We start from the raw sequence: 24,947 nt of genomic DNA, 5'->3' as shown, positions 1-24,947 counted from the left end.
GTTCGGTGACACTCGGCTCCGTTCGTCCACGCCATTATCGGCTACACTCGGCTGCTCTCGGCTGCATTCGGCTCTTCGGCGCAGCTCGGCTCCCTTCGGCCGACTCGCCGCCGCTCTGTGTGTTCGGCGCGGCTCGGTTCGGCTCGGCTCCCTGAGGGCGGGAAAGCGGCACCGCCTCACGTTCAACTCGCACAGCGCGGGGTTCTCCCACTGCCGCGTCCCGCGGGCTCGGCCATCGCACGGACACGACAGGCAGCGCGGGCTTGGGCAGGAGATCTTTAGGGTGTGACCGCACTCGCGCTAATTCATGCCCGTGAAAGCAGGAGGCTGGGTTCGGCGGAGCTCGGTTCGGCCCAGCCGAGCTCGTAAGATCCGCTTTGGTTCTCTTCGGCTCGGCCGACCTCGGCTTTGTTCGGCTGAGCTCGTTCGATGCGGCTGAAGGCGGCGACGTTCGCTTCTGTTCGGTCCCACTCGGCTCCGTTCGGCTTTTGGTTTGAACCCGCCTGCTTCGGGAAATCTCGGCCAGGTTCGGCTCGTCGCCGACACTCGGCGCCTCGGGCTACCCTCGGCCATTATCGGATACACTCGGCCACATTCGGCAGAGCTCGGCTCGGTTCGGCCCTGCCCGGCTGGATTCGGCTCACACATTTCCTGACGGCAGCCCCTAGGAATTATACCTGGCACAAACTGCAACCTCCAAAATGCTTGCGGGTTTTTAAAGAAATGTCAGTTTAACTAACTTTCGGGACACAGCTGAGGGCTCCTGTAGGAGAAGAATATGTACGTGTACAAGCAATTCCTTCATTTGCATCTCGATTTTATTTAAACACACACCCCCCTCCCCCCAAATTCCATACATACCACAAGCAATGGGCAGTTCTGGTTTTTTATCACTTCGGCTGGCACCGCTTGTTTGCAGATCTGGACTGGCACACTAAACTACTCTCACGGCCACACTGAAGAACAATGTATCAGGTTTCTCAGACAGTTCCCAATCAAACTCACCTATAATCACTGAGCAGAAAATCCTTTGGGGTTTAGTTCCATTTCTCACCTCTTCCAGGCAGAGGGAAGATGGGTTTGTGTTGCACGTTGCAGCAGCAGCAGCGATGGATCAGGGTTTTATTTGTTTGGTTGGTTTTTAAATAAAAAAGGGTAATAAAAATGAACCAGGTCTGATGGAAATGTTTTCAAGTGCCATTAGAGCTTTTGAAACCCAAGAAGACCGTCCTGATTCCCGAGTCCAGTCTTCCTCTGTCTCCTCCTTCTTCTCACTTACACCCCATTGTAGGAAGCTCTCCAGGATTTTTTTCCAGTCTTGTATTAGAGAGAGGGTGGATACTAAACGCACAGACATGCACAAACAGTCTTTCTTGCTCTCCAAAAAGATAAAAATGCCTGAAATACATATTACATAAGTAGTACGCTCTCAAGCTGTTCAAGAAAAGGGAAGCTGGAGCTTTAATGTCCCTCTGAGAGATGTCGAATAAAATCTTCCCCCCGAGTTTGCACACAGTAATGAAATACTGATTTTTGTGACCAAACAAGGTAGGTCTGTATGAGAACAGCTCAGGAGGCTTTCAGGGCTCACCATGATCTCAGTCCCCTGAATTATTGCCACGATGTAGGCTTTCTTTTTTTTTTTGCCAAAAGACATACCTGTTTCTTCCCTTTGTTTCCGAGTTTCCAAGTCACCCTGTAATTTGCAACCTGCACCCACCTGACACGGGGAGGCTAAATCCAGCTCCTGTGCTCCAAGCCACGTGTCCCCAGTACAAATGGAAGTCAGGAACACAGAAGCAGCTGTGGAAGAGAGAAAAATGAGAACGAATATTCTTCTGTTCCCCCACAGTATTGCCAAGCCAAGCTGCTCAGTACCTCCAGGACTACATTTGAAAAGAGTTCCCTAACTCTGTTCCCAGCTGGAACATCTGGAGTGGCTTTGCCCATGCAAAGGGCAATGATCCCACTCCCAAGAAGGAACAAACCAGTTTCCTGTTAAATAAAGCAGTTTGAAATCTGACCTGTCAGATGCTCTCACTGACCAGCAGCAGGGATCAGCATCCAGGCCCACGTGGAATTGTTTATTGCAGACTACTTCTTCCTTTTCTTTCTGTCTCTCTCTCTCTTTTTCTCACGCTCTCTCTTTCTCTCTCTCTCTCTTTTTCTCACGCTCTCTCTTTCTCTCTCTCTCTTTTTCTCACGCTCTCTCTTTCTCTCTCTCTCTGTTTTTCTCACGCTCTCTCTTTCTCTCTCTCTCTGTTTTTCTCACACTCTCTCTTTCTCTCTCTCTCTATTTTTCTCACACTCTCTCTTTCTCTCTCTCTCTATTTTTCTCACACTCTCTCTTTCTCTCTCTCTCTATTTTTCTCACACTCTCTCTTTCTCTCTCTCTCTATTTTTCTCACACTCTCTCTTTCTCTCTCTCTCTATTTTTCTCACACTCTCTTTCTCTCTCTATTTTTCTCACACTCTCTCTTTCTCTCTCTCTATTTTTCTCACACTCTCTCTTTCTCTCTCTCTCTATTTTTCTCACACTCTCTCTCTCTCTCTCTCTATTTTTCTCACACTCTCTCTTTCTCTCTCTCTCTATTTTTCTCACACTCTCTCTCTCTCTATTTTTCTCACACTCTCTCTTTCTCTCTCTCTCTATTTTTCTCACACTCTCTCTCTCTCTATTTTTCTCACACTCTCTTTCTCTCTCTCTCTATTTTTCTCACACTCTCTCTCTCTCTATTTTTCTCACACTCTCTCTCTCTCTCTATTTTTCTCACACTCTCTCTTTCTCTCTCTCTCTATTTTTCTCACACTCTCTCTCTCTATTTCTCTCACTCTCTATTTCTTTTTCTTTCTCTCTCTTTCCCCTGTATTTCTAATTTTATTTTCCTTTCAAACTTTAGAATAAAAAAACAGCAGAACAAATTTTCAGGCTACCTGGGATTGAAAAAAGCCCCAAACTCGAATGATTTAAAGAAAACTATTTACTCCCTAGGAACCGGATCTTTTCTAGTGCTGCACCAGACATATAGCTTTTATTCCTTTTCATATATACTTTATAGGGCACCAATTAGTGCTCCAGCTGTCGGCAACAAAGAGCAATATCCATTAACCGCATCATCAGCACTCCCATCTACATTCCCAGTCAAATAATGGCACAACTAAGAGGCAATTGCATCACGATTACGTAATTACATAAACAGGCAATCCATTCCCACAGCTACGGGTCACCATCAAGCCCATCCGTGACAAAAACCTCGCTGCTGCCACCGCCCCTAAGTTCCGCCCCGGACCCCTCCTGCGAGCCCGCGCAGCGCCCCCTGCCGTCTGCCCCAGTATACTGCAGGAACAGCGCCCCCTGCCGTCTGCCCCGGCGCACTGCAGGCACAGCGCCCCCTGCCGTCTGCCCTAGTATACTGCAGGAACAGCGCCCCCTGCCGTCTGCCCCGGCGCACTGCAAATACAGCGCCCCACCATTTTGAGAAGGTCAAAAGAGTCCGGGACACACGCGACGCGCCACACTCAATATGGCGGCCGCGAGAGGACCCCGGCAGAGAGAGGCGTTTTTGCAGATGCCTGTCAGAGTCCCGCCAAATTACGCCAGCCTGCCGCGCCACTGACCACAGAGCCCGCGTCCGGGACACTTGAAACGCCACAGAAATTATCGCCCGAGCCGCGCCGGCATTGGGGTTTTGATCAGGCAATCCGGTTAGACAAACCCAGAGGGCTTCAATTTGCCCGCGCTTTTCGCCGCCATCTTGAGAAGGTCAAGAGAGTCCGCGACACCCGCGACACGCCACACTCAATATGGCGGCAACGAGAGGACCCCCGGCAGAGAGAGGCGTTTTTGCAGATGCCTGTCAGAGTCCCGCAAAATCACGACAGCCAGCTGCGCACTGACCACACGGCCCGCGTCCAGGACACTTGAAACGCCAGAGAAAATCCCGTTCGAGCCGCGCCGGCATCGGAGTTCTGATCAGGCAATCTGGTTAGGCAAACCCAAAGGGCTTCAATTTGCCCGCGCTTTTCGCCGCCATTTTGAGAAGGTCATAAGATTCCGCGACACCCGTGACATGCCACACCTAACATGGCGGCCGCGAGAGGACCCCCGGCAGAGAGAGGCGTTTTTGCAGATGCCTGTCAGAGTCCCGCCAAATTACGCCAGCCTGCCGCGCCACTGACCACACAGCCCGCGTGCGGAGCACTTGAAAGGCCACAGAAAATTTCGCCCGAGCCGCGCTGGCGTCGGGATTTTGATCAGGCAATCTAGTTAGACAAATCCAGAGGGCTTCAATTTGCCCGCGCTTTTCGCCGCCATGTTGAGAAGGTCAATAGAGTCCGGGACATCCGGGGCACGCCACATCTAACATGGCGGCAAAGAGAGGACCCTACCCCACCCCGCCTCGGCAGAGAGAGGCGTTTTCCCAGATGCCTGTCAGAGTCCCGCCGAATAACGCAAGACTGCCGTGCCTCTGACCACCCAGCCCGCGTCCGGGACACTTGAAACGCCGCAGAAAATCTCGTCCGAGCCGCGCCGGCGTCGGGCTTTGGATCAGGCATTCCGGTTAAACGGACCAAGAGGGCTTCAATTTGCCCGCCTTTTTCGCCGCCATCTTGAGAAGGTCAAGAGAGTCCGGGACACCCGCGGCATGCCACTCCCAACATGGCGGCCTGGCGGCTGCCTGCCGCTGCGCCGCTGCAGTACCGCGCTCTGCCCACAGGGTGGCAGCACTGCCGCCCACCCCAGCCGGGGGCAGCGGGCAGGGAAGGCGGCAAAAAAGAACGGGGGCGAGCCCCGCCAAAAACTCCTCCGAAATAAATGCCAAAAAACAACCCCGAAAAAACAAGTCCTCTGCCTCTAACCCAACAGGATTAAAAAACAAAACCAACAACAACAAAAACCCCCAAAAAGCCCCCAAACCACCTGATAATATATTTTTTAAAAAAAAGTATTGAAATATTTTTAAAATTTTTTTTCAAAATATTCTTTCATATTCATATTCACATTTATAATGAATATTGATCTCTATTTATGTATACATTTCTATTTCTAAATCAATTTATATTCTATATTACATCTATTCCTATTACTTCCATTTATTTATATATTTTTATAAATTAATTATATATTTCTGGTTTAGATTTTTACTTCTGTAACACTTTTATTATTTAAAATAAATCTACTGCCTCTACCCCAATAAAAGCTGAGAAAAACCCCCAACCTTTCTTTTAAACAATATTTAAATAGATTTTATTTCTATAATTTTGATATTTATATTCCCATTTCTATTTATAATGTATATTGTTGTCTAATATTTATAAATTTAAAATTATAAATTTCAATTATATATAAATTTATATTCTATTTTACATGTATTCCACTGCTTAGATTTATTTATATATTCTGTAACACTGACGTTATTTAGAATAACCCCCCTGCATCTACCCAAAAAAAAGCCAAATAGAATTCCTTTGTTTTCAACTGTATTTAAATTTTTAAAAAAATTTTTACATATTTATACTCCCAATGATATTTATAATTTATATTGCCATTTAATGTTATTTATATTCTATATTACATCTCTTCATATTACTTACATTTATTTATATTTACATTTATACTTTAGTTAGTTATATATCTTTACATATTTATTATCTGTTTCTATCTTCAGATATACATTTCTATAATACTTATATTATTTGAAATGAAAACCCTGCCTCACACCAAGTAAAAACCAAAGATACCCCTTTATTTAAATAATATTTAAACTTTAAAAATAATTTTTATTTACTATACTTATCGATATTATATATATATATTAGAGAGATTACCTATTAATATAATATATTATTTTTCTATTAGATATTTCTTTTACTAATATTTATTTATATCAAGTATTTATAAGTATTGGTATATATATTATATGTGTGAATTGATATTTTTATATTATCTATAAAAACCCAAACCTATAACCCAATAAAAACCAAAAATTCCCCAGTTTGACTACATTGTAACATTTTATCTTTACAATCTATTTTTGTATATTCCTGCATTTATATCATAGACTAAAATTTTCATCGATTACAATGTTACAATAATACATTATACTATAGGTTTATATATTTATCTATTTGTTTTCTACATTTATGTTCACCACTATCATTTTATATTTATTTTTAAGTTTATAGTTGTTTTTATTTTAAACTATGGATCAAGCCATACAAGATCACTTACCTAGCAAATCAGGACCACAGAAACGCTGCCCCTCGGTCAGCACCGGTGCGCAGCGCGCGCTCATCCCGTCGCAGCGTATCCAAACAAAACCCGTTTCTATCGCTAGCAGAACAGAGATCCCACAACATTTAACCCTGCTAAAAACTCAAAGAGCCCCAACTAGAAATGAAATTTAAAACCCCCACTAGAACTGGCCCAAAACCTCTACACATCCTAATCCTAAACTTCCTCCTAAACCAGTATCTCAAAAACAGAAAAAAATCAAAATACACACTGAAAATGAAATAACTGCCAATAAAAACAAACACCCCAAAAAAACCCCAAACAAACAAACAAACAAAAAAAAAACCAAACAAACCAAAACCAACAAAAAAAACCCCCAAAAACCAAACCAACTCAGTCAATTCAAAACTGCACTACTGACTCTAAACATTACTACAAAAAGCCCCCAAAGCTCTACCTGTATGCTAACTCACAAGTAATAACCAATCATCTATAAAAGTTCTCAGAAATTTAAAAAAAATCATTAAAAGCATAAAAATTAAAAATCTAAACTATTAAAATACTAAAAAATATCACTACCCAAATTAAAAAAATATTGCCTATAAAAACCCAACATAGAAATGCCCCTGTCCCCAAAAATAAAACCAAAAAAACTCGTCCAACACAAATAAATCGGAACTTGGGAACACTAAAACCATCACGTTCAAGAAGTACACCATGGCCCTTAGCATACACCAAGCAGAAACAACATAAAACAATACAGTCATTTCTTAAAATCCACCCTAAAACCGCTACAGTAAAAAAAAACCTTTCAAAAATTAAAAACTGCATCTAACAAAAGCCATCTAATCAATTACCACCCAAAACTCCAGCACCCGAGCCAGCCCTACCAAATTTCTACGTTTACACACGCAATCAACAACACCAAAATCCCAGTAATACGTACCAGAAGTCTATTACAGAAACCTACTGAAATTAATCCTACCTCAAATACAAACCAAGCCATCCACAGAGTCAGCTTGACTCAAAAAACAAATTGCACAGAGTTCATAATACCAAAATAGAAAATAACACAGCATACACCACCAATGAATATATTATTGAAGGAAAAAAAAAACCCACAGTTTTTTTTCTTTTTTATTTTTTCTTCTATTAGCTAGAACAAAAGATGTTGCCAGGGCTGTAACAACAACTTCTCCTCCTTCCTCTTCTTCTGAAACGTCCCATCTCCTTCCAAAATTCCTTACAACTTCCGAGTTTGAATCCAAGCAAAAAGCAAAACTCGTGCACTTGTCCTCTGGATGCTCCTGTCAGATTCTCCGTGTCACTCCGTGTCTTCTTACACTTCCAGTCTTCATGCTGTCCTGCCAGGATGAGTTTCACAGACCAACTGGCACGTGTTATACAGAGCATTTCCCTCCCTCCCTCCCTCCCTCCCTCCCTCCCTCCCAACCCAGAGCTGGTTCCCTTAGTGCGCTTCAAGAAATTGCAAGCCTGCAACGGTGCACACTCATCTCAAGGCTCACAGCAAGCATGCAGGAGGCTCAGGCTCACTCGATTCCACGGGGCTGTGCCTTAGGCAGCTGAGAAAACTTCTGATGACCCTCTGTTCCGATGCACTGGAATGCAAACTCAGCTCCATCTCAGAGCCTCAGTGGGAGGCAGCAGCACATCTGGCTGACCCACAAAAAATCCCTTCCTGGGTGGGGGCATTGTGCTGGAAAGGGGAAACACGTTCTACTGAACAGCAGCTCAGAAACAACCCTTTCCTAATGTTACCTGCTCCACTTGACAGCTCAGTAACACAAGTCTAATCTAATTTTATCCCTGCTGGTAGAATTCTGTAGGAAAAGGTCTGATGAGCAGCGACAAAGGCTTCACTCCCTGCCACACAGCCTGCGACACCCCGGAGAGAGCAGGGCAGCAAAATCACCAAACTCCTCTTGCCATGGGGAAGGGGAGAGGATTACTGTGGGAGGCACAAAAAGAAGGGAAATGGTCCTAGAAATGCACAGACATTTGCTTGCAGAAGCCCAGAGTTAAGGGTCTTCTCTAGGAAGCCAGACGTGACATGATATTTCTGAGATTTTCTCCTTCATTGAAGGAAATGTATGTGTATATAGACACACTTATAAACGGACGTACGGCTTTTTTTTTTTCTTTCTTTCTTTTGACAATCCAAGAATGATTTCCCGTCTCGAGTCACTTAGGAAGAAATGGCCCCTGTGACTCAGGACAGAAGGGCTGCCTGCTCTTTTGATCATGACAGCTTTTGGGTTCACCCTGGAAGCAGGAGCAGCCAGGGCTGAGGCTCAGCAGAGACTGACCCGGGCCAGCCCCCTCCTCACCTCCCCGTGTCACAGTGACTCCCAGGCAGAAGGATGCAAAGCAGCTTTTTGTCTTTTCTCTTGAGTGCCAACAGGTAAAACACGTAGGCTTTGAAATGACCAATTACCCTCTCTTTGAGCTATCCCAAGGACGGTTTTAAAGAAAAGACACAGGATTGCTGGTAAATCCCTATGGGATAAGGAAGAAAGCAGCAAGGATCCGAGGCCGGGGGCGTTGCCAGGCAGTGCCACGTCCCTGCCACCTTGTCACGAGGCACACACCTGCAAAGTCCCAAAGCCTGCAAGCCCTGGAGCTGTCACACGGACGGACCCGGTTCTCTTCCCGGATGCCCGGAGGGAAACCTGAGGGCAGGTGTCCACCCTGAGGCTGCACACAGAGCCCCGGGCAGGGATGGAGCCACTGACTGCTCTCTGAGGAGGAGACCCTCCCCGCAGGTGACACTGGCTTGTCCCCTTCCTGGGGGACAGGGACCTCCAAGGCCTATGACCAGCCTCACTCTGTCAGCATCCAGAGGCTGTGGTAGAGCCAGGGGAGTCAAGGCTTTCCAGAACCATAGGATCCTTCAGGTTGGAAAAGCCCTCTGAGGTCATCCAGCCCAGCTGCTGCCCCGGCACTGCCGAGCCCCTCCCAAATCAGGTCCCTAAACACCACATCTTGACATCCTTTAAATGTCTCCGGGGATGGGGGCTTCCCCGCCCAGCCTGCTCCCGTGCCTGACCACCCTGTCAGTGAAGGAATTGTTCCTCGAATCCAACCTGAGCCTTCCCTGCTGCAGCTTGAGGCCATTTCCTCTGGTCCTGTCGCTTCTTACCGGGGAGATCTCGGAACTTAAACCTTCCCCGCTCGTGACCTCGGAGGTGTCTGGCTTGGCTGGATGAGAGGAGAAACGCCGCCACCACGGGAAGGGGAGCTCAGGAGGTCCCGCACCAAGGCAGGGGGAGCAGCAGTCCTCACCGCAGCTCACCCGTCACTTCTCAGTGACCGGCTCTGCTTTTCCTCCATCGCAGATCTCTGCAGAGCGCTCCAAAACCGGCTGCTGGGAGGAAGGGGGAGAAATAGGTTAGCCAAGTTTTTGACCCAGGCTTATCTGATGTCTTTGCCTGCCTTGCCTCTTCCTGACTTCCTTCTGCTAAGAAAACAGCTCCCTTCGGACTTCTAGGGGGAACTTACGTGTAACGCTTGAAAAGGAGCTGCAGAAAAGTGCCTCATTTCTAAAGACTCAGGCAAGAAGACAGATCAGTGCAGCTTCTCCGTCCCACTGCCTGCAGAGCTGGCAGGCGCCCGGCCAGCTCCGCTCCCCTCCTTCAACTCGTTCCCAAACCTGCTGGAAGAACTGAAGGCTACTGTGGCGTTCCATTGCTCTGCTTTACCCGAAAAAGATCTCTCCGTGCTGCTATCCCTCCGTGGCAAGGGCCTTTCCGTCTCACACACCCGGTGACACAAGGCTACACGGAGCTGCGGCGGCCTCTGCTCCGGCTGGGAAAGGCTTTCTTCCTCCTCTGGCACCTGGCTGGCACAGGCTGCTCGGAGATGCTGTGCCTGCCCCACGCCTCTCAGTGTCCATTGGTGCTCTGGGATGAGGCTCTGAGCAAGCTGGCCTAGGCAAAGACGTCCCTGCCCACGGCAGCAGCCTTGGAACGAGGTGATCTGTTGAGACCCTTCCAACCTGAATGATTCCATCATTCTACGAACTCAAAAAACCTGGGGAATAAATCTGTAAAGGTCACTAAATACATAAAAGCACATCCCCACTGATCCAGTACTCACCAGCCCATCCGGCCAAGGCCAGAGCCCTCTGCCCACCGAGGACGCGGCAACCGGCACGGACCTGCCAAGCCACACGCAAGTTCACCGGCACAGGGAGGCGGCGGGACGGGACGGGCGACTCGCCTCACCTTCCCAAGCTGGCGGCACAAAGGGCGGGCAGCGCCGGGACCCCGCTCCGCCTCCTGCGCCGCCCCGGCGGGATTTTCGGGCACGCGGTCGCTTCCACCGCCCGGAGCGGGGCGCGCACGGGGCTCGGGGGCCGCAGCCCTGTTCCGACGCCGCTCGCCCGCCCGCCCCCGCCCGCAGCCCCCGGCCCGCGGAGCGCTGCGACCGCGCCTCCGCCGCCCGCCGAAACCGGCCCCGCCCCGCCATTCTTCTCAGCCGCGGCGTCCCTTTGCGCTCCGGAATGCCCGTCACCCCTCCCCTCACAGACACCGACCCGCCCGCCGCTCGCTCCCGCCGCCCCTCCGCCTTCCCCGGCACCCAGCGGCGAGGGGCAGGGCGCTGGCTCGGGGCGGGGGGGTGCCTGCGGTACCGCTGCCTGTCCCCGAGGCAGCAGACTTACCGGAGACTGCCATTTCCGCCCCCCATCTCGAGAAGGTCAAGCGCGTCCGCGACACGCCGTCCCCAAGCCGACGGCTGCGAAAGGACCCCGGCAGAGATAGGCGTTTACCCTGCTGCCTGTCAGAGACCCGCCGAAATACGCCCGCCCGCCGCGCCGCTGACCGCACAGCCCGCGTCCGGGGCACTCGAAACGCCGCAGAAAATCCCACCGGCGCCGCCGTGGCGTCGGGTTTCCGTACAGGCAGTTCGGTTAGACGGACCGGGGGCCTTCGATTTGCCCGCGCGTTTTCGCCGCCACCTTGACAAGGTCGAGCGAGTCCGCGACACCCGCGACGCGCCACTCCCAACATGGCGGCCTCGCGGCTGCCTGCCGCTGCGCCGCTGCAGTACCGCGCTCTGCCCACAGGGCGGCAGCACTGCCGCCCACCCCAGCCGGGGGCCGCCGCGCGCCTCGGGGCTGCGGGCAGGGAAGGCGGCGAAAAAGAACAGGGCGGAGCCCCGCCAAAAACTCCTCCGGAATAAACGCCAAAAACCTGCCTATAACCCAACAAGGGCCAAACAAGCCCGCTTTATTCAAAACCATATTTAAATACATTTAATATTTATATTTTTCATCTTTATATTCACATGCATCTTTATAACGGATACGGATGTGTTCTGTAATTTATAAAATATATTACGTCTATTCCTATTATTTATATTAATTTAATTTTTGTGGTTTTACAAATATCCTGAAATATTGATTGTATATTTCTACATTTAGATGTATATTCCTATAATAAATCTATTATTTAAAACAAAAGCCCATCTCTAACAAAAAAACTCAAAAAAAGCCTTCTTTTTAAATATATTGTAATATTTTTATATTTATACATTGTATTATTATATTCACATTTATATTTATAGAGACTATCGATGTCCAATATTTAAAATTACATATAATATAGATAAAATGCCAAAAATAACTTTAACATTAATAATATGTATCCTATCTATGGCTACAACGTTTTTTCTTATATTTTTAATTTTTATATATAGCATTATGCATTTTTATTTCTATACTTAAATTTCTACCTTTATACTATCTGTGTTTATATTTATATAATCAAAACCCTGCCTATTGCCAAGTAATAACTTTAGAAACTCCTTAATTTAAACTACTTCAAAATATTTTATAATCTCTATTTTTCATATTTATATTTATAATTTGTTATATCTAAAAAGGCTAACATTGATGTACTATATTTATATACTTATCTATATATTTCCTATAATATATTCTACTAAGATTTATACAGTATTACTTGTATTGCGTATTGTACCGATTTTTATTCTTTTCAATTTATTAAGATTTTTAATATATGCTTGCATATATTTGTAACACATTTCTAGATTTATATTTTGATTTGAGATTTCGTTTATATTTGTAATCTATATTTATATGTTTCTATAAACATAATAAATCCTACGTATTAAAAAATATTGTCACTTATTCATATATATAATACGATTTTCGTTACATGTTTTATTTTTACATATTTGGCCTATATTTAAAATTTCAGGTTTTTATTCCCATTTCTATACATACATTTGTTTTTTTTAATTATCGTTATACTTATAATTTTACATTTAAATCCAAGTCCTAAATAAGGTGACAAAACAGCATCGAATTCCCACCAGTATCGTCCAAACGCATCAAGATACCTCCACCAGACAACCAACTGCCTAAAAAAAAAAATCGCAACACCATGCTCTTTTCACTAACAATTCTTATCCCAACACAAAAATAGAACCAATATAAAAGAAAGCCCTAGAGAAACACACACAGCAAACCACAAAAACTACTAAAAAAGAATCAAACCACCTTACCAAACTCCAAACCGTACCACTCACCCTGACCGTTACTAAAAAAAATAACTAAAACTCTAGCTCTACACTAACTCAAAGAATAAACAACACCCTATAAAAATAACTTTAAAAACTGAACTCATTAACGATATAAAAAACCCTGGAACGCTAAAGAATAAAAAATAACTACTCAAATTAAAAAGCTGCCTAAAAAGACCCACCATATAAATACCCACGTTCCCAAAAATAAAACTAATAAAAAACAACCAAATGCATCAAACAAAAAAAACAACAGGACAAAACAAACAAAAAAAGCCCCCAAAAGAAATAAACTTGATTTTGCAACAAAAAAATTATTCCTAACTGAATAAACCCACAGAGCCTCAATTTATCAAAATAAAAACACCACCTAGAAATAAACACAAAGCCTAAAGAGAAACGTAACCATAAACAATATCTCCCAGATTACCCGTAACAATAAACCAGACACGCCAATCAAAACAGACCACATAAGTAAAAGCCCTGCATGATAATAAACAAAAACGCTATTACAAATATTTTTAAAACCCCGCTGCTATTAACTACACCCACCTCAAACCCACCAAAACCAACACTACACACTCACGCCAATAAAAGCCACCACAACAGAACTTAAAACCGAACCTCTACTTCAGACTACGATCCATAACAACCACTGCGCACCTTTAAAACCATTGCGTACCCCGGCAAAAAAAAAAAATAAACCCGACAACAAAACTCCATAAAGAACAACCCCTTATCATCACCGCCTGAAGCGAGAACAATCACGGTCAGGAAGAACACCGTATCCCTCGGCACACGCCAACTGCAAACAGAACCAAACGATACAATAGATCGCTAAAACCCACCTCAAACCCACGACACCAAAGACCTTTCCGCAATCGAAGCCCGCGCTCCCAGCACCGGACGGAGCGCGGCTCCCGGCAGGAAAGCGGCTCCTCCGGCGGCTCCTCCGGCACGCAGGGGCGCCGCCGCCCCGGAGACCCCCGCCCGCCGGGGCCGGCACCGGGCCCTGCGCGCCCCGGCGGCGCCCGAGCCCCGCGCCCGCGGCGGGCAGAGCGGCCGGCACCGGCCGGGCCAGCGCAGCGCCCGTGCCGCCTCTCCCGCCCGCCCGCCCGCCCGAGCTCCCCTCGGCTCCGCACGGCCCGCACCGGCGCGGCTCTGGCGCTCCCGCGGCAGCCCGGCCGCGCCAAATTCCCCGGCCGCCTCAGCAAGTGCCCGGCCGCTGCCGGCAGGGCTCCTGAGCGGCGACGTTCCGGGCCGGGCCACGGGCACAAGAAGCGCCCTCAAATGCGGCGGCACGGCCCCATTTCAACCCTGCGAACGCTGCGACAGCTGCAGCTTCCTGCAATTGGACCCCGAAACTGACCCGCAGGCGGGGCTCACCTCACTTCACCAAGGGCAAATAAACGTGTTCTCCCCTTCAATTTCATCCCCGATAATAGCAGAAAAGAAGGGGCCTTCCTTAAATGAAATCCTTCAAATTGTGGAGAAAGGGGGATTTTGACCTCAGTTCAAACCCTTTAAAAGGAGGGACAACAGGGCTGCCCCCTCCATTTAAACCTTAGGATGATGAAAATGGGGTGGCAACCTTCAAATCAATCCCATAATACGACAACAATATTTTCCCCATTCCCCTTAAAATAGAACGCAGGGATTCCCTGTCACCCCTGTGGTACCCCTAACAGCCTGGAAAAGCCAGGTTTGCCTTCAATCAACACCCTTAAAACCACAAGTGAAGGGCGATCTCCCTCCCAGCTCAAACACAGACAATAATAGAAGAGTAGCTGCTTCCCTCTCCTTCATTTCTTTTCTCCTCATAAGCTCCATTTTTCTTTCCTGAAGGGACCGGGGAGGGATTGGCAAGATGAAATTGAAAAGGGAAAGGACAAAAGTCCCCGCTCCAAATCCACACGGGCTCACCCGTTCGGATGCTGCTTCCCGCCACAAACATTCGTCCCTCGGCACCTCCTTTAGGCAACGCTCCAGCATCCACGTGCGGATCCTGGTGTTCCCCCAGACCCTGCGAGAAGCTCTCACCGTCCTTCCATGAGACAGCCCCGGGAGCCCCCATAAACCCCTCGACTCAGCAGCTCCACACAGAAGGGAGCTGAGGCAAACCCTCCCCCTAAAACAGCCCCCGGCACGGGCCGGCCCCTCATCATCCTCACACCTGGCACTGGTGCCACCCTCCAACAGCGCCTCTCCCCGTCCGGCACACAGCCCGCTTCTCACTGACCCACAGCAAACATAAATCTGCTACGCGTGTTGGCTTTTCTTAGTCCGTCTGGTTACACGTTTAAAACACGTACGTGCGCCGATGGCATTGATGGAAAGCTTTCCAGTGGAGAAAACTGTCATTCAGGTAGCACACGTTGATAAACCTTCAGAAAAAGCAGAATCGGCGCCACCTCCTAAGACCCCTGCTGAGGAAACCAGCCCTCCTTAGGACACCCAATGCAGCAGACCTCGAAAAAGGAGGGGAAAAGTCAAGCCCGGAGTGGAAAAAGAGATTATAAGGACACCAGCCTTTAAAAAAGGCCTTGGCACAGGAACAGTGGGAACCAGTCACATTTCTTCTTTCCTCGCTTTCTGTGATGACATATATATGAAGCAAGAAAACCACATGAAACACAAGGCACAGCTAGGATTTCACAGGTCTTGGGTTTGGCATTCTGGATGACAAGCGCCTCTTCCGGGACTGTCACACGATTTCAGGACTGGCAGAGAACGGAGGCAAAAGTTGCCCGAGAGCCCTTTCTATTCCCTTCAGCCTTTGCAGCTGTTCTTACGGTTTCAGGTCCATTCCTAGATAAAAACGCTACGGCAATGTTTCCAAAACTACTACCCATCTCTTGTCAGAGTTTCCTACATTGCTGGATAGAGAGTGGAGAGAGAGAGGGCTTCTTCCCAAATGATTTTAGAGACGACTTCCTATTCCATAAAAACGAATAACCTGACAGGTTTTAGCATTCTACACCCACCCCTCCCTGTGAATTTGGTGGCAGCTTTGGGTCCCTCTGGGGGGGGGCAGCCAGCATGACCCCCTCGTTCGCCACCCACCGCAGTGCGGCTCGCTCTCCTAGGGACCTTGGGGTGCCCCAAATGGCATCAGAGCCCCGAGTCTTCACCCCCCCTTATCCTCACCCCTAAAGAAGGCACAGAACGAGTCCAACTGCCCGGGACAGCAGCGCAGCGCGTCCTTCAAGCCCCTTCCACACGTACATCCCCCCCAAAAAGGGATTCTGCTGCAACAAGAAAGGGGGGGCAGCCCCCAGAAGGGTTGAGGTTCCTCCCCAGCCCCGCTGTCACGGCCCAGGGGCAGAGAGAGGCAGTGGCACAGACGGCGGCGACCGCACGGCACGGCACAGAGCGGGGGCCTCTCTCAGCGTGATGTCAGGAAAGCCGCGGGTCCGGCGGCATCGGGCGGGGTGTCTGACCGGCACGGGGGGATCCGCCGAGAGCCTCCGGCCCCGTGCGGTGACTCCTGCAGGGGCCGAGGGGCGCCGGGCTCCCGCCCTCGGGGCTTTATTCTCCGGCACCCCGAGCCCCGGGGGGATGGGGAGAGAGGGGCGATAGCAGGGGATGAGAAAGGGCAGGGGGGGAGGTCGGGCTGTGGAGGAAAGCAGGAGAGGAAGGGAAAGCTCGCGAGGGGAGTAGAGGGAGGGTGGACAGAGGAGGGGGAGAGGGGGAACAGAGGGGCGTAGCGCGGTAGGGACAGGACAGGAAGGAGCCGGGTTTGTGGGGGGAGAGGGAAACGGGGGAAAGGGAGCGAGAGAAGGCGAATACGGGGAGGAGGAAGGAGGGGGAGACAGAGGGACAGGCGGGGAAGCCTCACACAGCCCCGGCTGCACCCCGAGCCCGCCCCGGCCTTCCCGGGACGGTGCGCTGGGCGGAGCTCGGCTCGGGTCGGTGACACTTCTGCCACATTCAGCCATTATCGGCTACTCTCGGCTGCATTCGGCTCTTCAAGGGCCATTATCGGCTACACTCGGCCACATTCGGCCATTCCGCAGAGCTCAGCTCGGTTCGGCCCAGCCCGGCTGGACTCGGCTCACACATTTCCTGACGGCAGCCCCTAGGAATTCTAACGTGACACAAACTGCAACCTCCAAAAGGCTTGCGGGTTTTTAAAGAAATGTCAGTTTAACTTAACTCTCGGGACAGAGCTGAGGGCTCCTGTAGGATAAGAATATGTACATGTACAAGCAATTCCTTCATTTGCATCCTGATTTTATGGAAACCCCCCCCCCCCCAAATTCCATACATACCACAAGCAATGGGCACTGCCTGTTTGGCTGGCACTGCCTGTTTGCAGATCTGGACTGGCACGCTCAACTTCCCTCACAGCCACATTGAAGAACAATGTATCAGATTTCTCAGACAGTTCCCAATCAAACTCACCTATAATCACTGAGCAGAAAATCCTTTGGGGTTTAGTTCCATTTCTCACCTGTTCCAGGCAGAGGGAAGATGGGTTTGTGTTGCATGTGGCAACAGCAGCAGCAGGGATGGATCAGGGTTTTATTTGTTTGGTTGTTTTTTAATATAAAAAGGGTAATAAAAATGAACCAGGTCTGATGTAAATGTCTTGAAGTGCCATTCAAGCTTTTGGTACCCAAGAAGACTGTCCTGATTGCTTAGTCCAGTCTTCCTCTGTCTCCTCCTTCTTCGCACTTACACCCCATTGTAGGAAGCTCTCCAGGATTTTTTTCCCGTCTTGTATTAGAGAGAGGGTGGATACTAAACGCACAGACATGCACAAACAGTCTGTCTTGCTCTCCAAAAAGATAAAAATGCCTGAATTAAATATTACATGAGTAGTACGCTCTCAAGCTGTTCAAGAAAAGGGAAAGTGGAGCTTTCATGTCCCTCTGAGAGATGTTGAATAAAATCTTCCCCCCAAGTTTGCACACAGTAATGAAATACTGATTTTTGTGACCAAACAAGGTAGGTCTGTATGAGAACAGCTCAGGAGGCTTTCAGGGCTCACCATGATCTCAGTCCCCTGAATTATTGCCCCGATGTAGGCTTTTTTTTTTTTTTTTTGCCAAAAGACATACCTGTTTCTTCCCTTTGTTTCCGAGTTTCCAAGTCACCCCGTAATTCGCAACCTGCACCCACCTGACACGGGGAGGCTAAATCCAGCTCCTGTGCTCCAAGCCACGTGTCCCCAGTACAAATGGAAGTCAGGAACACAGAAGCAGCTGTGGAAGAGAGAAAAATCTAAACGGATATTCTTCTGTTTCCCCACAGTATTACCAAGCCAAGCTGCTCAGTACCTCCAGGACTACGTTTGAAAAGAGTTCCCTAACTCTTTTCCCAGCTGGAACATCTGGAGTGGCTTTGCCCATGCAAAGGGCAACAATCCCATTCTCAAGAAGGAAAAAACCAGTTCCTACAAACTGTAAGAACATCAACTTCTCCTCCTACTTCCTCTTCTTCTGAAATATTCCATCTCATTCCCAAATTCCTTACAACTTCTGAGTTTAAATCCAAGCAAAAAGCAAAACTCGTGCATTGGATGCTCCTGTCAGATTATCCATGTGACTCCACATTTTCTTACACCTTCAGTCTTCATGCTGTCCTGCCAGGATGAGTTTCACAGATGAATTGGCACCTGTGAAGAGAGGATTTCCCTCCCCCGCTGCCATAATGACAGAATTTCTGGGACAGAAATTTTACACGATGTCACTCCACAGAGAATACCTAATCCTTATCACTTGGCAGTTCAGCTCCTCCACATCACAAAGCTAAGCTAGGACAAGCCAGCCTCGGGCTTCACGAATGGCAAGGCAATAGGCAACGCTCTGAGGACACGCCTCAATAATATCATTACCATTTCCACATCAAGTAAGAGCACGGATGGCGCAGGATGCAGATTCTTTCCTCTCCCATGCTAGAAGCCCTCCAGGCCACAGTAGATGCTAGGGGTCTGTGTACAGGAGTTTTGAAAGTGAAGATGCTTAATTCTGCTAGCGAAGGCTAATAGAGGCCCTTTAAATAACAAACAGGTTTGTAAAGGTGCAGGTTGTCTCTGTCCCCACGCTGAGCCAGCCGGAGCCCTATGGCCACGGCCAATGGTGCCTTGGCTCTGGGCTAAACCTTTGTCACACCTTCTCCACCAGGCCAAGTGGCACCAGATTTACTTCCTAAAAAGAAAGACAAAGATCAGTGCTGGAACAGTCACACTTTACTACCCCCTGCAAACTCAAACAGGGACTGACCTCCTCAGGGGAAACCCCTCACCCAGATTGATGTCCTCTGGCACAGATCTTATCCTTCTGCACCTGAAAAAAAGTTATGACAAAAGTCAAAGGTCTGCAGGATAACTTCAGAGCTCCAAACATCTTGTGTCCATCTAGGAATACCAACTCAAGTCCAACTACACCCCACATTACAAATTTCAAGGCCCCAGGACTTTTCCTATTACAACAAGCCTGGCAGCAGGGCAGAGCAGCTCCGGCACAAACCTGTGCAGACACCCGTGACACAGGACAGGACATGACAGACAATGGGGACACAACACAGACAGAAACCTCTTGTCAAGAAGAGTGACTGCAAGGACTGAGAGAATGCAAAATGAGATGACCGAGGTGAGACCGATGGTGGGCTGATGAGGCTCAGAGAACCCTGGAGGAAGAAGATGCTAACAGAAGGATTGATTCCAAGAAATGCAAAGATGGATGCCCAAGAATCCTACTGTCAGAATCCTCTACCTGTCCTCAGATTCTTACAAGTCCTAAGCAGCCATAATGGATCCTTGCAGGGTGCAGCTGCCCATACAGCTCAGAACAAGACCTGAAATGCCATATGACTGGATGCTTCTAAAGAGAGATGAAATTTGATGCCTGCCTGAGCTCCCGAGTCAAAAATTCTATGTCATGGGTGCCAGGCCAAGGAACACAGAGATCACAGATGCTAAGAACGGTACCAAGGTTTTTGATAGGCCCCTCAAAGAGCTAAGGTAAAACACATAATATACCCAGACACATATAATGCACGATGGACAAGTGACACCACACACACCGGGACTGCTCTGCCCTGCACACCTCAGAACTATGATCAAAAGCAACAACTGATGGGGCCTAAGGGGCCACTGCTTGGACATCCCTGACTCCAAAGCAGACTCAAAAACCTCTCCCGGTGACTCCCAACCCAGCACCCCGCTTTCATCTCTTACCGCACGCCACAGCCCTGTACTTATCTCTCGGACAGCTGGGCATGGCAATCCATGCCCGGTGCAAAAGAAAGCGGCCTCGCCATCTGGGAAGTCCCTGCTGTCTCCAGGCCACTGCCTCTTACTCTGCCAAGAGAAAGAAAACCAAACATCAGGGCACAAGCTTAGCAGCTCATTGGCCAAAGCCCAACAAGTCTGCCACTCACCCCTCTCCTAAGTATGCCCGGCTCCTCCGGCCGCACGCTTCGGCCGGGCTCGGAGGCCAATGCCATTGTTGAGGGGTCTGCCTGGGTTAAGGGGAGACAAGGTGATGTGGCATTGCTGAAAACGGAGGGACCCGCGCTCCTAGTCCCTACCTCCCTGACACACCACAACCCCTCGGACATTCCTCGGGGCTACCAGGATGGACCATGAAATAGAAAATTTAAAGGCTTCCTCATCACAGAGGCCTGTAATACTTCCACAGGGCTCACATGTGCAGGAAAAGCTGTGCATCGGCCTCTTGGTGACGGGGGCTGGACACACACCGAGTCAATTGCCTAAAGCGCACAAACAGGAACGGAGGCTTAGAGTCGCAACACAAAGTGAGATTTCAGCAATAACAACTGCTTCTGTACACTACTCAATGCTCACCTTGACTGCTGATACCTACCTTGACTTCCTAAAAAGAAAGACAAAGAACAGTGCCGTAAGAGAATGCCACTTTGCACTCGCCCTGCAGAGACTAACAGTGACTGACCTGTTCGGGGAAACCTCCTCACCCGGTATGGAGCCCTGTGGAACAGATTTATTCCATATGAATCTGAAAAAAAAGTGAGAACAATAGTCCAAGTGTTGCAGGATAACTTAAGAGCTCCAGACATCTTGAGACCATCTACAAATCCCATCTATTTACCAACTACACCCCACACTACAAATTGCAAGTCCCAGGACTTATCCTATTCTGCCAGGCCTGGCAGCAGGGCAGAGCAGCTCCGGCACAAACCTGGGCAGACACCCGTGACACACAACAGGACATGACAGACAATGGGGACACAACACAGACAGAAATCTCTTGGCAAGAAGAATGACTGCAAGGACTGAGAGAATGCAAAATGAGGTGACCGAGGTGAGACCGATGGTGGGCTGATGAGGCTCAGAGAACCCTGGAGGAAGAAGATGCTAACCAAATGTCTTATTCCAAGAACTGCAAAGATGGATGCCCAAGAAATCTACAGTCAGAATCCTCTCTAGTGTCAGAATCCTCTACCAATCCTCAGATTCTTACAAGTCCTAAGCAGCCATAACAGATCCTTGTAGTGTGCAGCTGTCCATGCAGCTCAGAACAAGAACCTGAAAAGACATGGGAGCGGACGCTTCTAAAGAGAGAAGAGATTCTGATGCCAGTCTGAGCTCCTGAGTTAAAAGTTCTATGGCATTTGTGCCAGGCCAAGGAACACAGAGTACACAGATGCTATGAATGATGCCAGGGTTTCTGATAGGCCCCTCAAAGACCTAAGGTAAAGGACATTAAATACCCAAACACCACAGAATGCACGATAGACAAGTGACACAACACACACACCGGACTGCTCTGCCCTGCGCACCTCAGCTCTGTCATCAAAAGTGAGAATTTCCTTTTAGGTGGCCCATGGGGCCACTTCATGGACACCCCCATCTTCAAAGACAAATCAAAATCCCCTCCTGGTGGGTCCCTACCCAGCACCCCACTTTCATCCCCTCTGTGGGTCGCAGCCCTCTACTTATCTCTCAGACAGCTGGGCATGCCAGTCTGTGTCAGGTGCACAAGAAGGCCACCTCGACCATCTGAGAAGTTCCTGCTGACACCAGGCTATTGTCTCTCAGTCTGCCAAGAGAAACGAAACCAAACATCAATGCACAACCTCAGCAGCACAGTGGCCAAAACCCAACAATTCTGATAGTCACCATTCTCCTGAGAATGCCCGGCTCCTCCGGCCGCATGCTTCAGGCACGCTGTCAGACCGACACCATTGTGGCAGGGTGCACCTGGGTTAAGGGGAGACAAGGTGATGTGGCACTGCTGGAACCTGAGTGCACCCTCGCTCCTCCTCCCCGACTCACCACAACTCCTCGGCCATTGCCAAAGGCTACCTGCGTGACACCTTTGAACACAAATGGCAGAGGTTTCATCACCGAGTCCTCTAATACGTCCACAGGGCTCACGGGGCAGCAAACATGGTCCATCGGCCGATTAGTGAAGAAGTCTGGCACACTCCAAAGGGATTGCCTGAAGGGCACAAATGAGAATGGATGCTTAGAGTTGTACCAGAAAGTGAGACTGGAGCAATAACAACTACTTCTGTACACTAGTCACCTTGCCCAGCTCACCCTTAGTGCTGGTATCCAGATTTACCTCCTAAAAACAAAGACAAAGAACAGTGCTGTAACACAGTCACCATTTATACTCGCCCTGCAGAGACAAACAATGACAGACCTGCTCAGGGTAACCCCCTCGCCCGGGATGGTGCCCTCTGGAACAGATTTATTCCATATAAGCTGAAAATACAGAGAAGAAAACAGTCAAAATATTGCAGGATAACATAAGAGCTCCACACATCTTGCGTCCATCTACAAGTCCCATCTAGAGTCCAATTACACCCCACATGACAAATTTCAAGTCCCTGGGATGCCTCCTACTACACCAGGCGATGCAGCAGGGCAGAGCAGCTCCAGCACAAACCTGTGCAGACACCGGTGACACAGGACAGGACATGACAGACAACGGGGACACAACAGGGACAGAAACCTCTTGGCAAGGAAAAGGACTGCAAGGACTGAGAGAAAGCTAACTGACATGACCGAGGTGAGACTGATGGTGGGCTGATGAGGCTCAGAGAACCCTGGAAAAAGATGCTAACCAAATGACTTATTCCAAGAACTGAAAAGATGGATGCCTGAGGAATCTACAGTCAGAATCCTCTCTACTGTCAGAATCCTCTACCTGTCCTCAGATTCTTACTAGTCCTAAGTAGCCATAAGGGATCCTTGCAGGGTGCAGCTGTCCATGCAGCTCAGAACAAGAACCTGAAAAGACGTGGGAATGGATGCTTCTAAAGAAAGAAGAGATTCTGATGCCAGTCTGAGCTCCCGAGTCAAAAGTTCTAAGGCATTGGTGCCAGGATAACAAATGCAGATCACAGATGCCAAGAATGCCAGGGTTTCTGATAGGCCCTTCAAAGGACTAAGGTAAAAGACACGGAATACCCAAACAACACAGAAGGCACGATAGACAAGTGACACCAAACACACACCGGACTGCTCTGCCCTGCGCACCTCAGCTCTGTCATCAAAAGTGAGACTTTCCTCTTAGGTGGCCTTAGGAGCCGCTTCATGGACACCTCCAGCTCCAAAGTGGACTCAAAATCCCCTCCTGGTGGGTCCCTACCCAGCACCCCACTTGCATCCCCCGCTCTGTGGGCCACAGCCCTTTACTTATCTCTCAGACATCTGGGGATGCCAGTCCGTGTCAGGGAGAAAAGAAGGCAGTCTCGGCATCTAGGAAATTCCTGCTGCCACTGTTGTTCAAGAAATTCCTGCTGTTTCTTCTTAGTCAGCTACATTGAAGACAACCAAACATCAAATGCAGGATCTCAGCAGAACAGGGGCCAAAACCCAACAATTCCAGTACTCACCATTCTCCTAAGAATGCCCGGCTCCTCGGGCCCCACGCTTCAGCTGCGCTCAGAGGCCGACACCATTGTGGCAGGGTGCACCTGGGTTAAGGGGAGACAAGGTGATGGGGCATTGCTGAAACCTGAGGGGACCCTCGCGCCTTCTCCCTACTTTGCCGACTCACCGCATCTCCTCGGCAGCTGCCAAAGTCTACCTGGGTGACACCTTGAAATGGAAAAGGCAGAAGCTTCCTCACCAACTCCCGTCATACTTCCAGAGGGCTCACAGGAGCAACAAACCCGGTGCATCGGCCGCTTGGTGACAGGGCTTGGCATGCTCCGAAGGGACCGCCTAAAGCTCACAAACAAGAACGGAGGCTTAGAGTCACACCAGCAAGGGAGCCTTGAGCAATACCAACTGCTTCTGTACACTACTCAATGCTCACCCTGGCCACCTCACCTGGACAACTGATATCCAGCTTTACTCCCTAAAAAGAAAGACAAAGAACTGTGCTGTAACAGAGTCCCACTTGACACTCCCGCTGCAGAGACAAACACTGACTGACTTGCTCGGGGGAACCTCCTTACCCGGGATCCGGCGCTCTGGCACAGATTTAATCCATCTGAATCTGAAAAACATGTTAGAAGAAAAGTCAAAGTGTTGCAGGAGAACTTAAGAGCTCCAGATATCTTGGGTCCATCTACAAATCCCATCTAGAGACCAACAACACCCCACATTACCCACTGCAAGTCCCCAGCACTTTGCCTATTGCACCAAGCTATGCAGCAGGGCAGAGCAGCTCAAGCACAAACCTGTGCAGACACCCGTGACACACAACAGGACATGACAAACAATGGGGACACAACAGGGACAGAAACCTCTTGGCAAGGAAAAAGACTGCAAGGACTGAGAGAAGGCAAAATGAGATAACTAAGATGAGATCGATGGTGCGCTGATGAGGCTCAGAGAAGCCTGGAGGAAAAAGATGCAAAGTGAATGCCGTTACTGGAATAAATCAAAGATGGATGCCCGAGAATCCTACAGCCAGACTCCTCTCCCTGACCTCACATTCTAACAAGTCCTCATCTGCCATAATGGATCCTTGCAGGGTGCAGCTGTCCAGACAGCTCAGAACAAGACCTGAAAAGACATGGGAATGGATGCTTCTAAAGAAAGAAGAGATTCTGATGCAAGTCTGAGCTCCTGAGTCAAAAGTTCTTAGCACAGGTGCCAGGACAAAGAACACAGATCACCAATGCTAAGAATGATGCCAGGGTTTCTGAGAGGCCCCTCAAAGGACTAAGGTAAAAGACAGGACATACCCAAACAACA

The 24,947-nt window shown here is 48.8% G+C and overlaps 1 long non-coding RNA gene across 2 annotated transcripts; it reads right to left on the bottom strand.

Moving 5' to 3' along the window:
- Positions 1–7,382: 7,382 nt before the first annotated feature.
- On the bottom strand, positions 7,383–10,866 carry LOC311152491. Of its 2 annotated transcripts, none has more exons than XR_014616073.1 (3): positions 9,755–10,866; positions 7,790–9,620; positions 7,383–7,599 (listed from the first exon to the last, which is right to left on the bottom strand). It is a non-coding gene; the product is annotated as an uncharacterized lncRNA (long non-coding RNA). The 2 variants fall into 2 exon arrangements; XR_014616074.1 differs by having other exon boundaries at positions 7,790–9,617.
- Between the last annotated feature and the right edge of the window lie 14,081 nt (positions 10,867–24,947).

This window comes from Fringilla coelebs (assembly GCF_963513975.1).
Source record: "Fringilla coelebs genome assembly, chromosome: 3".
Classification (NCBI taxonomy): Eukaryota; Metazoa; Chordata; class Aves; order Passeriformes; family Fringillidae; genus Fringilla; species Fringilla coelebs.
Note: the sequence above shows the minus strand (reverse complement) of the source record. Positions and strands in the feature narration are given on the sequence as shown.